The following is a 12,931-nucleotide window of genomic DNA, read 5'->3' on the forward strand; positions in this document are numbered from 1 at the left end:
GCCTCCGCAGGGTCGGACCCGGGACGTGGGGACGTTCCCAGTCCGCTGTGCATTAGGGAAGTGTGCCTATCTGCAGACGCGAAAGCGCGGGTTGACGCCGGACCCTGGAGCTGGGGCTGGAGCTCAGGAGAGCCGTTCGTCCCGGGCCGGGCGGCGGGGCCAGGTCCCGGACGTGGGGATCGTCCCCGATACCTGTGCAGGGCTCCCCAACGCGGGGGTCTGGCTGACACCATCAGCAGCCGCATGGCATTATGGCGCAGCCTGGGTCTCGGGGTTCCTGGACGTCTGGCTTTCTGGGAAGGTAACCTGACGTCGCGAGGCTGTGGCCCGAAATTTCGATCAGGGCCGGGTCACATGTGCGAATTCCGTCGTTTAGCTCCGGAACCCGGATGGAACTCGCCAACTCTGGTTCCTGCAGATGGGCCTTCCAGAATGTGGGGTGCCTGGCACCTCTTACCGCGCTTCGCCTCTGCGACCAAGGGCCACGGCTTGCTTCTAGGCAACCTGAGAGGCCTCTGTGGGGAGCAGGGATGCCAGACCCACCCAGAGAAACAGGGGGTTACCTGGAGCCCCTCCACTGTGTAACTCGGCCCTGGGAAATAGAGGCAAAGTGTTTGGGCTGCCCGCCTGTTGACATAGGGGACAACGAGATCTGCCCTCTCTCACTGCTGGAGAGAGGGAGGGAGGAGGAGCTGGGATCTCCCAACCGCACACATGCCCTGGATAGTGAAAGGTTAGTGGCCGGTGCTGGTTCCCCAACACACAGGCTACCTACCCGTGGCCTGGCCGGTTGTGGCCAGTTTGCATGGCTTGTCATTCTCCCCGCCCCCCGCATACCCTCACTTCAAGATGGGAAAACGGAGACATTGAAGCCCAGGAGGGACTTTCCCCCTGAGGCCCCCAAACCTCTTACAGCTGTGCCTTGCATCTTCAGGAGCCTGTCAGAGTCTCACGCTTATTCCCAGGTCTGAGGATGTGCAGGCAGGAAGAAATACCTCCAGTTGGTCTGCTGGAAGCATTTGTAAGGCTTCTTTCACTCCCCAGCACACTTTCACTGGCGCCTGCTCTGCCCCAGCCCTGGGTTGGGCCCTGGAGACCTTGATGAGTCAGGCCTGCCTCCAGAGCCCCCTGCCCAGGGGCCGCCACACTGCCTGCGCCCTCTGCCTCGTCCAGGGCTGTGGGCTGACCTCAGGCTGGGCCCTGGCTCGCTGTGGTTGCTGTTAAATGAGGCTGTGGCCTGGACACACACACAGGACCTCACCTCCTCTGCCCAGGTCTTCACTGCTCCCAGAAAGGCCTTCTTCATGGACAGCCATACTGCCCTCAGCCCGTGCAGGATCTCTCCATGGCCTTGGGAATAATGGCAGTGCTCTTTGCCTGCCAGTCTCACCCCTCTGAGGCCTGACTTGTCCCCACTCACCTCTCCACAGGCCCTCCTCACTTCCCTCACTTCCCAGGCCGTGGCTGCATTTAAAGCTGCCCGTGCGATCAAGGATGCCCCCAGCTTCCTATAAATTCCAAGCCTTTTGCCCTTTCTGTTCCAGCACCACCCCATCAAGGCAGACCAGAGCTGGGTCAGGGCCTCCTTCAGTGCCACCAGCTTCCGTGCTCCCTGTTCATCATGGTTGCCTGCCCCTTGCACACGTGTTTGTCTCCACCAGTGGGGATGGAGAGGGGCTCCTGGGGAAGGGCAGTGGACATGTCAGTCCAGGGCCCGGCACAGATGACCTGGGGAGAAGTGTTTGTTGAAGGAATGTTATTTTGTCTCTTTCTCTAAAGGCTGAAACCAAAGAAAAATGCCACAACAGCTAAAAGCCTTCTGTGTGTCAGAGGTTCGAGGCTTGTTTGCCTTCTCAATTGGTACAAAATGCGCATCAACCACAACACTTCTGAGGGGATTCTCTGGTCCCTCTGCCAGAGCAGGGGGCCTTGGAGGTGACCGCACCAAACAGGGAGTCTTGGAGACGTTAAGCAGTAGGAGCAGAGGGGAAGGGGCAGCCTCTTTCACATACACCCTCATTGATCCTGTCCCTCCAGTGGGGACCTGGGGGAGGCACTCAGAGCAGTAGGCTGATCGCTAAGGTGCTCTGTCCAGCTAGGGTGCTGGTGCTCCAGAGTAGGGAGCAAAAGAGAAGAGGGGAGGTGAGTAGGGAGTGGAGGTGAGAGGGCCAGGGAGAATGAAAACGCAGCCTGTTGGTGGTTTCTTCTTTTTTTAAGAGCCACAAGCTGAGATCAAAGGTGATATTTTTACAGCAACTGAAATAGAAAACCACTGGGCGCACAGTGGGAGGTGAGCGGCCGGAACACAGGCCCCTTTATGCAGCCTGCGGCCACAGCAAGCACGCTACCCTCTGCCGAGTGCCATGGGGTGTGGGGGACAGTGTGGCCTCCGTCTTCCCGACTCAGCTCCCAGAAAGAAGTAAGGGGGATGAGCCACAGCCCTCGGCGTCAGGAGAGGAAACGGTGGGCAGTGAAGGATGGTGGCGAGTGAGCACCCAGGGCCCCACCACCCTCACCATTCCTGCTGCGGGGGTCAGAGTTACAGCTGGCCCCGCTCCATCCTCTCAGAGCCCTGTAAGCGAGGCTTACCGTTCCCCCCTGGGCTCCGGAGGAGAAAACCAAGGCTGCAGGGGGGAAAATGACTCGGTCAAGTCCCAAGGGAGTTGGGAGTAAATTCAGGACTGGAACCTCCGGGCTCCCGGTCCAACACCCTTTCTGTTCTCTGAAATCACTCCCACACTGACACGCCACGTCACTTATGGAACTGCCTCTGTCACTGGCAGAACTGGAGCCATACGCCGCTGTACTCCAGGCCTTCACAGTGCCATCACTGGACCAGCAGCAAGAAATGCACATTCTCAGGCCCAGCCCAGACTTACTGAACCAGAAATTCCGGCAGGGTTTCCCAGTGCTTAGTATTTTTTTTTTTTTAATTTTATTTTTGAGAGAGAGAGAGAGAGAGAGAGCGAGCACAAGTGGGGGAGGAGGAGACACAGAAGTCAAAGCAGGCTTCAGGCTCTGGGCCGGCAGCACAAAACTCCATGCGGGGCTCGAACTCACGAACTGAGAGATCACGGCCAGAGCAGAAGGCTGATGCTTAACGGACTGAGCCACCCAGGCACCCCACCCCTCACCCCAGAGTTTAATATTTAAAAAAAAAATTTTTTTTTCAACGTTTTTTATTTTATTTTTGGGACAGAGAGAGACAGAGCATGAACGGGGGAGGGGCAGAGAGAGAGGGAGACACAGAATCGGAAACAGGCTCCAGGCTCCGAGCCATCGGCCCAGAGCCTGACGCGGGGCTCGAACTCACGGACCGCGAGATCGTGACCTGGCTGAAGTCGGACGCTTAACCGACTGCGCCACCCAGGCACCCCCAGAGTTTAATATTTTAATGAGCTCTCTGGGTGATTCTGATGCAAGCTAAGTTTGAGAATCACTGTACTGCATTACCTCAGTTTCCACATCTGCAGTTCAGGGAAAATTACAATGCCCGTCTCATAAGACTGAGCCCATTATCTGCTAACACATATGCTTGGTGTGTACCCTGTGCCAGGCATCCTTCTAAGCCCTTTAAAAATAATAACTGATTTAATTGCAGGACCCTCTGAAATAGGAACGAATAGCATCCTCATAACACCGAGGAGGAAATGGAGGCACAGAGAGGTAAAGTTACTTGGCTAGGGTCCCCAGCTAGTAAGTGGCAGAGCTCTGGAATCTAAGCTCCTCACAGGTAACCAACAGGAAGTCTCCAGCAGAAGGTCTGGCTCCCAGAATGTGTTCCAGGCACGGCTGAGGATATGATGATGGCAGTTGCTATTACCTCACCTGAAGCTGAGATGATGAAACGCATTTTGGAAACGTACAATCTGCTGTCTTGTCAAGAGGGAAAAATGAGTTAGCCGCAAAGGCAGCCTCAGTGTCTAAGACCCAAGGGCGGCCCACGGGCCCTCACCATTCACGCAGTTTTAAAACCACAATATACTATCTTGGTCTTCTGGAAACGTCCCAGTTTGCTGCAGGGAAGAGCGTGGGCTAGAACCTTAGTTTGGCCACTCAGGGGCTGTGTGACCTTGTACCAGTCACCTCACCTGTCTGCACCTCCTTTTCTTCATCTGTGAAGTAGATGGTGACAGTCTTAGCCTTGCAGGGTTCCTGTGAGGGTTGTGCCCTGCGCAGAGCATGCACGGAGCTGGCCATCAAAACGAGGCTTGCCCGCTCTCTTTCCCCCTCCCTGGGGCTGCCTCCGTGGAAAGACCAGTTCTGGACCCAGAAAAAACTTGAAAGAAGAAATAACTTCCCAAGTGCTCAAAATGCATTTATCCTCCAGCCTCCCCGCCCTTTTCCAGATCTTGAAATAGCCACCCCAGCCAGGGGTTCTGGGGAGAAACACTGGCACCTGCTGCATCCAGGCAGGGAGTTAAGTAACTTGTAAAGGGAAGAGTGTCCCCTGCGTGCCACCACCATTGGCCAGGCCTCCGCAATCAGTGCGAGCATCTGAGCGTCCGCAGGCGGTGACGCATTTTGGCCCAGACATCTGAAGCTCGTTAGCTGCCTGCCCCCCGGGGGACTGACCCTGCTTGGTGAGAATTATCCCAGAGCCACAGAGGATGGAGCAAACGAAGACTAGGTGAGGTGTGGCTACAAAAGGGGGGAGCATAGTCTCCTAAGCGACCTCTGGGGACCCCTGAAGAGTGGAGGAGACAGGGAGAAAGCCCCGGGGCTGGGCCCAGCTCCAGCCCAGCCACCAGCTCCCTGGCTGCGTAAACCGGAGGCATGGGGTGGCAGGGGGGGTCCCTCTCCCTCTCCCTCTTTGGGCCTCAGTTTCCCCAGGTGTACTTTAGAGGAGGGGTGATCAAGGCACACACTGAGGGCCTTCCAGGCTGACACTGTGGGGTCCCAGCCTGACCTAGAATTCCTGGCCTCTGAGGTTTAGCCCAGTGCTGACAGGAGGTGAGTGATGGGTGGTGGGTGGGAAGATAACTCAGGAATGGAGAACCAATGATTCCTCCCTTGGGCCCAGACAGCAGAGGGGAGTTGGCAGGGAAAAACCAGAAAGTGATGCTGCATTTTAGAACAGTCAGCTGGGTGCCCTCTCGGTGCCCATGGGTGGCAGAGATGAGGTGAGTCTCCAACTGGGCAGATGGCGGGGGTCAAGGCGGGGGAGTCCACCCTGCCATCAAGATAGTCCGCTGTTAACTTTCATCTAGCAGTTTTGATTGGCTCCTTATTTTATGCCAAGCACTATTCTAAAAACACTGTGCACATATTAAAATCATTTGACCCTTTCACTGGTGGCCGGTCCTGGGTGATTGACCAGCCTAGAGTCTGACCCTCACCTGGCCAGTCCTGGCATTGGCCTTTTTCAAGGCACCCAGAGAGGTCAAGCAGACTGGCCCTCACCATGTCGCTCAAGATCAATACCTCCTCCCCTCACTGTTAAAACTGACACGGGAGAGTCTCCTTTTCCGCTGACAGGAGTGCTCTTGTCTCCTTCCCCAGTCTCCTTCCTTCCTGGCAGCCAAGCCTCTGGGAAACTGTTGCCTGCTGGGCCCGGAATATGACCAAAGGGGCGAGGAGGACTAGTACAGAGGGTGGTTCACACGGGTTTGGTGAAGCCCGATGAACCGTTTTCACTCTGACCGGAGAGGCCCTCTGTGGGGACCCGGACGGGCATGTCCCTCAGACAGCGACTCTGACTTACTGGACAGCATGGCCAAAGTGGGCTTCTCTGAACTTTGACTTTTCTCTGGACACCTCATACCTGGGTGGCTGTGTTCTTTCTTTGGGTGGCTCAGTATCGCTGATGACCAGGCTAGACAGCTGTGTCTTGAGTCAGGGAGACTTTTTGATTCATTTACCTCTCATGGGGCAACCTTATTACTGGCATTTCTAAGAAAAGCCTTAGAGAGAGGCAGGCACCCACCCAAGTTCACTCCCATACCATTTTCTTTTCTAATTTTTTTTAACGTTTTTTATTTATTTTTGAGACAGAGAGAGACAGAGCATGAACGGGGGAGGGTCAGAGAGAGGGAGACACAGAATCTGAAGCAGGCTCCAGGCTCTGAGCTGTCAGCACAGAGCCCGATGCGGGGTTCGAACTCACGGACCTCGAGATCATGACCTGAGCCGAAGTCGGCCGCTCAACCGACTGAGCCACCCAGGTCCCCCCTCCCAGACCATTTTCAATTAAATAGTTCATCACTTTCAAATATGAAAAAATGAATTCTCTCAGTGCAAAAAAAAAATTAGAAAATACAGTAAGCAAAAGCAAAATACCTTTAGTTTGTTTCTCCGAGAAACTTCCATTACCCGTTCCCATCCCTTTTCTCTCCCTGGGGGCTCAGCCACACTCCCCCAGCCCCAGCCATAATCAATACCTCATCTCCTTTTGCCAACAGCTGTTCCCTGAGGAATAAGCCTTGACAGCAGATCCTGGAAGACAGCCTCAGACCGGAGGCTGGGAAGGCCTGGCGTCTCTTCCGGAACAGCACAGCTTCCGCCCAAATGGAACTGTTTAAATGCAGGATATAGCGGGGAATACTCCCGGCTAGAAGCCCAGAGCCTGCAACCAGCCCTGCCCGGTCTGTGGATCAACTGAGCGACCTTGGGCCGGTCCCTGCCCTCTCAGTTTCTCCCACTGTAAAATGAAGACTTGAACTTGACCGAGTGTTTCCCCCACGGCCTTTATCAGTCGGTCAGCTTCTTGTGGGCAAAGACCATGCCCTCTCCGTATAAGTGGACCATAGAATTTAGAGTCAGAGGACAGGGCTCCAGCTCCCCGTCACTCCCTAGCTGTGTGACCGTGCACGGGGCACCACACCACTCTGTGCTCTGCTCCCCCATAGAAAAACACAGGCCAGAGAGCTTGTCCTCTGTGTGTCCCACGGCTGTCATAGATCCCGCGAGAGGTGGACCTTAGAGACCTGTGAGCAACACAGGGTGAGATGCTCTGCCGGGGTGTTACTCCAGGGTACCCCCTGCTTGCCCAGTGCCTGGCTCCGTCCTGGCTCAGGGGGTCTGGCCCAGGCTTGTAGATGGAGCCTGTGCCTGCCTGCGGGCACACGGAGCTCTGGCAAGAGGAGTGTGTGGACCCTGGGCCCGGCCCACCGTATGAAGTGTCAGTAACGTTGCCCAGAGGGCCTCGGGGCCCATGACATCATGGACAGCAGTTTCCATGTTGGAGCTCACAGAGCTAAGGCCATTTTAAAAAACAACACTGCCTTTCTTCCTTTCTTTCTTTTTCCACTTTGGCTATGACATGGAATGTGAGAGCAGCTAAACTATTGCGGGAAGGAGAAGAGGCTGGGTTCATAGACTGACTCTGCTTTCTGGGGTCCTAAAAACAATGCCAAACCTGGGAGGTCTGGCCCCTGCTTCCTCATGCCCACCTTGACCCCTCTCCAGGCTGCCCTGACGGGACCAGGGGGGTGGCCAGTCATGGTCTGCCTCTGGTTCCCAGGTAACCTTTCTGGACCTCAGCTTGCCATTTGTTATGGACTGGATGTTCATGCTCACACCCCCCGCCCCAGATTCCGATGTTGGCTCCCTATTCCCCAGTGCCGCCCCCTACGGTTTGATGGTATTTGGGGTAGGGCCTTTGGTAGATAATTAGATGAGGGCATGAAGGTGGGGTTCCCATGACGAGATTAGCGTCTTTATAAGAGGCAGAGACATCAGAGCTCACTTTCTCTGTCTCTCTCCCTGCGTGTGCACCAATAGGTTGTGTGAGGACACGGTGAGACGGTGGCCATCTGCAAGCTGGGAGGTGAGCCCTCAGCAAGAACCAATCTGTCAGCACCTTGATCTGGGACTTCCCAGCATCCAGAACTGTGAGGCGTAGATGTCTGCTGTTTAGGCCATCCAGTCTATGGTATGTTGTTCCAGCAGCCTGAGTGGACTAAGGCGCATCTATGAAACAAGGAAAATAATCCCTCCCCTAACTATCACTGATGAGAACAATGCAATAATAGCTAACCGTTTATTTTGTCACGCGTTCATTCGGTCACTATTTCTGAAACACCTATGAAACGGGCACCGTTTAGGAGCTGGGGTGCAGCAGCGAGCAAAGCAGACAGAAACCCCAGCTCTCATGGAGCTGAATTCCAGTCTGCGAAGACAGACAGTAACCAGAGAAAGAAGTGGGGGATACAGTATGGCCGATGGATGGCGGTGAGCGCTGAGGAGGAAAAGCCGGCCTGGAGGGAGGATCAGAGTGCCAGGAGGGAGGGGCAGGGTGCACTCTGATATAGGGTGGTCTGGACAGGTGGCCCTGAGAAGGAGATGGGAGGAGGAGAAGGAGATGGGCCGTGTGCTCACTTCCCCGGCTATGGAAAGACACTGACTCTTGTGGGAAGCAGCGTACCAGTGTGAAATGACCTCTAGGTATGTCTCCTCTGCCCCCAGAGCCCTCAGCTCCATTCTGGGCGCAGGCAGGGCTCTGAAGGGTTAAAGGCATAGCTATCGATGGTACAGTCTCATTTTCCCTGTTACATGCAATGTAATGGGCCTTTGCTAAACAGCTCTTCTGTGTCAGACACCGGAGGATGCCTGGGGGGTGCCAGAGAGAACCCAGACATGCTGCCTAACGAAGCAGACTGAGTGTCAGGAGGCTTGGGCTCCGGGCCTGGCCCTGCTGCTGGCTGACGATAGGACCTTAGATAGGGGACCACCCTCTCTGGGCCTCAGTTGGGGATGGCGGTTTCTTTTTGGGGTGATGAAAATGTTCTAAAATTAGATAGTGGTCCCGGTTGCACAACTTTGTGAGCATACTATAATCCACTGAATTGCACATTTAAATTTTTATTTATTTATTTATTTATTTAGTTAGTGAGTTAGTTAGTTAGTTTTGAGCATGAGCAGGGGGAGGGGCAGAAAGAGAGGCAGACAGAGGATCCGGAGCAGGCTCTGCACTGACAGCAGAGCCCGATGTGGGGCTCAAACCCACGAACCATGAGATCATGACCTGAGCCAAAGTCATACACGTAAACGACCGAGCCACCCAGGCGCCCCTAATCCACTGAACTGCACATTTAAAAAAACAACAGCAACGATGGGGTGCCTGGGTGGCTTAGTCCGTTGAGCATCCAACGCTTGCTTTTGGCCCAGGTCATGATCCCAAAGTTGTGGGATTGAGCCCCGCATCGAGCCCTGTGTCGGGCTCCACACTGAGCACGGAGGCTGCTTAAGATTCTCTCTCCCCCTCTGCCACCATCCCCTGCCTCTATAAATAAATAAAAATACCTAGGAATAAATTAAAAAGAAAACAAAAAACAACAAAAGAAAGATGGTTGGACAAGATGATTTCTAAAAGAAGGAACACCAGTATTTTGGGGGCCTACAATACCCCAGGGCCAGGACTCAGCCCGTTATCTCACAGTATCTAGAGTTCCCTCTGGTTCCGACTTCTCGTGATCCATCACGATGGTATTCACACTGCGATCGCTCATCACTAAGTCCAACTTGGGCCCCTCCTTCGGGCCTAAAGCTAGTCTAGAGTCTGGGGAAGGGGAGGGCCGGGGGTGCTGTCTCTCCCCCACAGAGCTCAGAGCCTGTGGAAGAAATCAGAAGTGTGCCTTGTACCCAAGAGGTTGTTTTTTTTAGGACTAGCTCCTTCCTTTCCTTTCCATGTATAGGGAAGAACCCCAAATTACACGATGGCCACACAACCAGGTGGCCGTACTGGGGGCCCTGGGAGTTGATTTATTCACCGTTACACTGGAGCCTTTGGCTAGAGTGTCCAGGATACAACAGTGGGTGAGTCAGACCCAGCCCTGCCCTTAGGAAGGGAGACAGACTTTTAAACAACCAAATACATAATTAAGAATTTCTTTCATGCCTGTGATTGTCATCGGTGCTGTGGAGGAAAATACACGATATATTGAAGGCACCGGTGTGGCTTGAGCTGAGTTCTGAAGGCGAGTAGAAACAATGAAGGGGTGTGGAGAGGTGGTGATGGCATAGGGCGGGCTGTTCCAGGCAATGCCAAGACCCTACGTGTCTGCAGAGGAAGGCCAGTGTGCACGAAGAGGGTGGGGGGCAGGGGGGCCAGCCACAGGCACAGGCCAGGCCCAGCCACACAGGACCCTTGAGGCTGGGTACCCTATATACCTGTGTCTGTATGCTTGTTGTCCCTACTCACTCCCAGCTGTCCCGGTCCAGAGAATAAACTACAGCCACCCTACTTATGGGCCCCATTCAGGCGTTTGTGCAAAGAACAACCAGTGTTCCAGGAAGGCCCGGTCATTGCTTCCTCCCTCGCGGCCTCCAAGCCTGCGGCTCTGCACGTCCGGGAGCAAGGGCCTGCCAGCCTGAGCAGCCGCGGTGGTTATTTGAGCTGGATGATGTGTGAAGAACCCTGCTTGGCAGCCCCCTGGCCATCCGGCCACGCTGCCCTCCTCCTGGGCAGACCCTGCACCCCCACCTCCCCCCACGCCGGCCTGCCAGTTTCCCCCACTTCACTATCTTGAGGTGAGAGCTTTTCCACCAGGTCTCAGGCCAAGCATGGTTCTTGGCTCCAGGTTCGGTGAGCCGGTTTCCGGCCATCCCCGCCCTCCGCTGCTCCCCGAGGACCTGCTGCTCCAGGCCTCGGCTGCGGCCTCATGCTCTTTCCACTCTCGTTTTTTCTTTTTCTCTCTGTGTGACTCTCCCCGAGCCGGGCCTCTTTCTATCTTGCCTTCCTTCTTTTTTTCTCCCTTTTCTCTAGGGTAGCGAGGGCATTAAGGGAAAAGCATGTGCTTTAGGAGAGATGGAATGGGGTTCAAATCCTAGCTCTGTCACCTGCTGGCTGTGTGATCTTGGGCAGATGTATCCTTTTCTCTGAGTCAGTTGTGGGTTCTATGAATGGGGACGATCCTCCTGTTTCTCTGGGTGGTTGTGAGCAGAGAGGAAGTTCACAGAGTGCCTCCGGGGGAATAGGAGGTAGTTGACAAATGGTAGTTTCCTTTTCCCTTCCTTTTGCACATTCTTCTCCCTGAGCTTCTGCGGGTTTTGCTCACTTAAGCACAAAGTAAGAAACAAAAGCCTCAGCCCCCACCCATCGCTAGACCCCAACCACCTTGCTCTCTCTCGCACAGCCCCACCACACCCAGACTGAGTGCAGCCAACAGCGTCAGGACACGTGTGGCCTGCTCGCTGCTAGCCCCGTGGCCGAGAGGCCTTGCTGGATGTCCTGGCTGGGACTCTCTGCCATGGGATTCCCGACGGGGACATGGGAGGTGTCTTCTGAGCTGTGCTATGACGCAGGCACCAGAGTCTTTTGGTTTTTCACCAACCTAAGGACAAGAGAGGCAGCCTTTCAACATCCCCCCACTCCTTACACACTTCTCACTGCTCCCCCTCCCCATCACACCTTGCACTTTCTAGCTTCCAAACCATTGCTTGTGTCCCCAACCCCGCCTGGAGCCCCCCTTCTGCTTCCTTCCCTCTCATTTTGAGCCTTATACTAGCTCTGGGACTTAGATGTGACAGAAGAGGAAACTGAGGCTCAGGGGTACCTAGATGTTGGTATTTTTTACAGTGAGAATGTGTTCAGGGGTGCCTGGCTGGATCAGAGTTCAAGCCCCATGTTGGGCATGGAGCCTACTTAAAAAAAATATAAAAACTGAAAAGAGAGAATGTGTTCAGGACAACATATTGTGCTATTTCTTAAAAGACAAAGTGAAGTAGTTTGCCTGGGGTTATACTGGATCTGGTCCGTGGGATTTCACAAGTTTTCATTTGTTCTCCCCCCTCTGCCACACTCTCTGTCACACAGTTGTGACTACAAGGACCTTACTGTAACTTACTGCTTGGATGTCATTTAAAAAAAGGTAATTATGTAAATAAACCCATACATTTATGGTCAATTAATTTATTATTTTTTTAATTATATAGAGAGAGCATGAGTCGGGGAGAGGGGCATAGGGAGAGAGAGAGAGAGAGAAAGAGAGGGAACTGGAAGAAAGCTCCACTCTCAGCATGGAGCCTGATGCAGGGCTCGATCCCACGACCCTGGGATCGTGACCCCAGCTGAAATCAAGAGTTGGGTGCTCAACCAACTGAGCCACCCAGGCGCCCCCTATGGTTAATTTTTGACAGGAGAGCCAAGACAATTCAATGGAGAAAGAATAACCTTTTTAATAAATGGTGCTGAGATAACTGGATACCCACACACAAAATCCCCTACCTCACACCACATACAAAGACTAACTCAAAATGGATCACGGATCTAAATAAGAGCTAAAGCTAGAAAGCGCTTAGAAAAACACGTTGGTGTGCATCTTTGTGGCCTTGGATAAGACAATAATTTCTTAGTTATGACACAAAAAACATGAGCAACCAAAGGAAAAAATAGAAACTGGACTTCATAATACTTAAAAAAGTTTGCGCTTCAAGGGACACTATCAAGAAGGTGGAAAGACAACCTAAATAATGGGAGAGAATATTTGCAAAAGAATATGTGGTAAAGATAGAACATCCTAGTATCCTGTATACATTAAAGAACTCCTATAACTCAACAATAATTTTTTTAAAAAGATAATCCAATTTTTTTTGATGAGCAAAAGATTTGGATAAACATTTCTCCAAAGGAGATATACAAATAGCCAGTGAGTACAGGAAAAGATGCTCAACACCATCATCAGCCACTGAGGAAATGCAAATCACAACCACAATGAAATACCACTTCACATCCACTAGGATGTCCAAAATAAAAAAGACAGAAAATACTAAGTGCTGGGGAGGATGTAGAGAAATTAGAACCTTCATACACTGCTGGAAGAAATGTAAAATGGTGCAGCCACTGTGGGAAGCAATTTGGCAACGCACCAAAAGTCATATAGAGTTACCATATAATCCAGCAATTCTACTCCTCTGTATATATGCAAGAGACTTGAAAGCATATATTTCATACAAAGCTTGTACATGACCATTCAGAGCAGCGTTATTTATA

Source organism: Neofelis nebulosa, chromosome 10, assembly GCF_028018385.1.
Source record: "Neofelis nebulosa isolate mNeoNeb1 chromosome 10, mNeoNeb1.pri, whole genome shotgun sequence".
Classification (NCBI taxonomy): domain Eukaryota; kingdom Metazoa; phylum Chordata; class Mammalia; order Carnivora; family Felidae; genus Neofelis; species Neofelis nebulosa.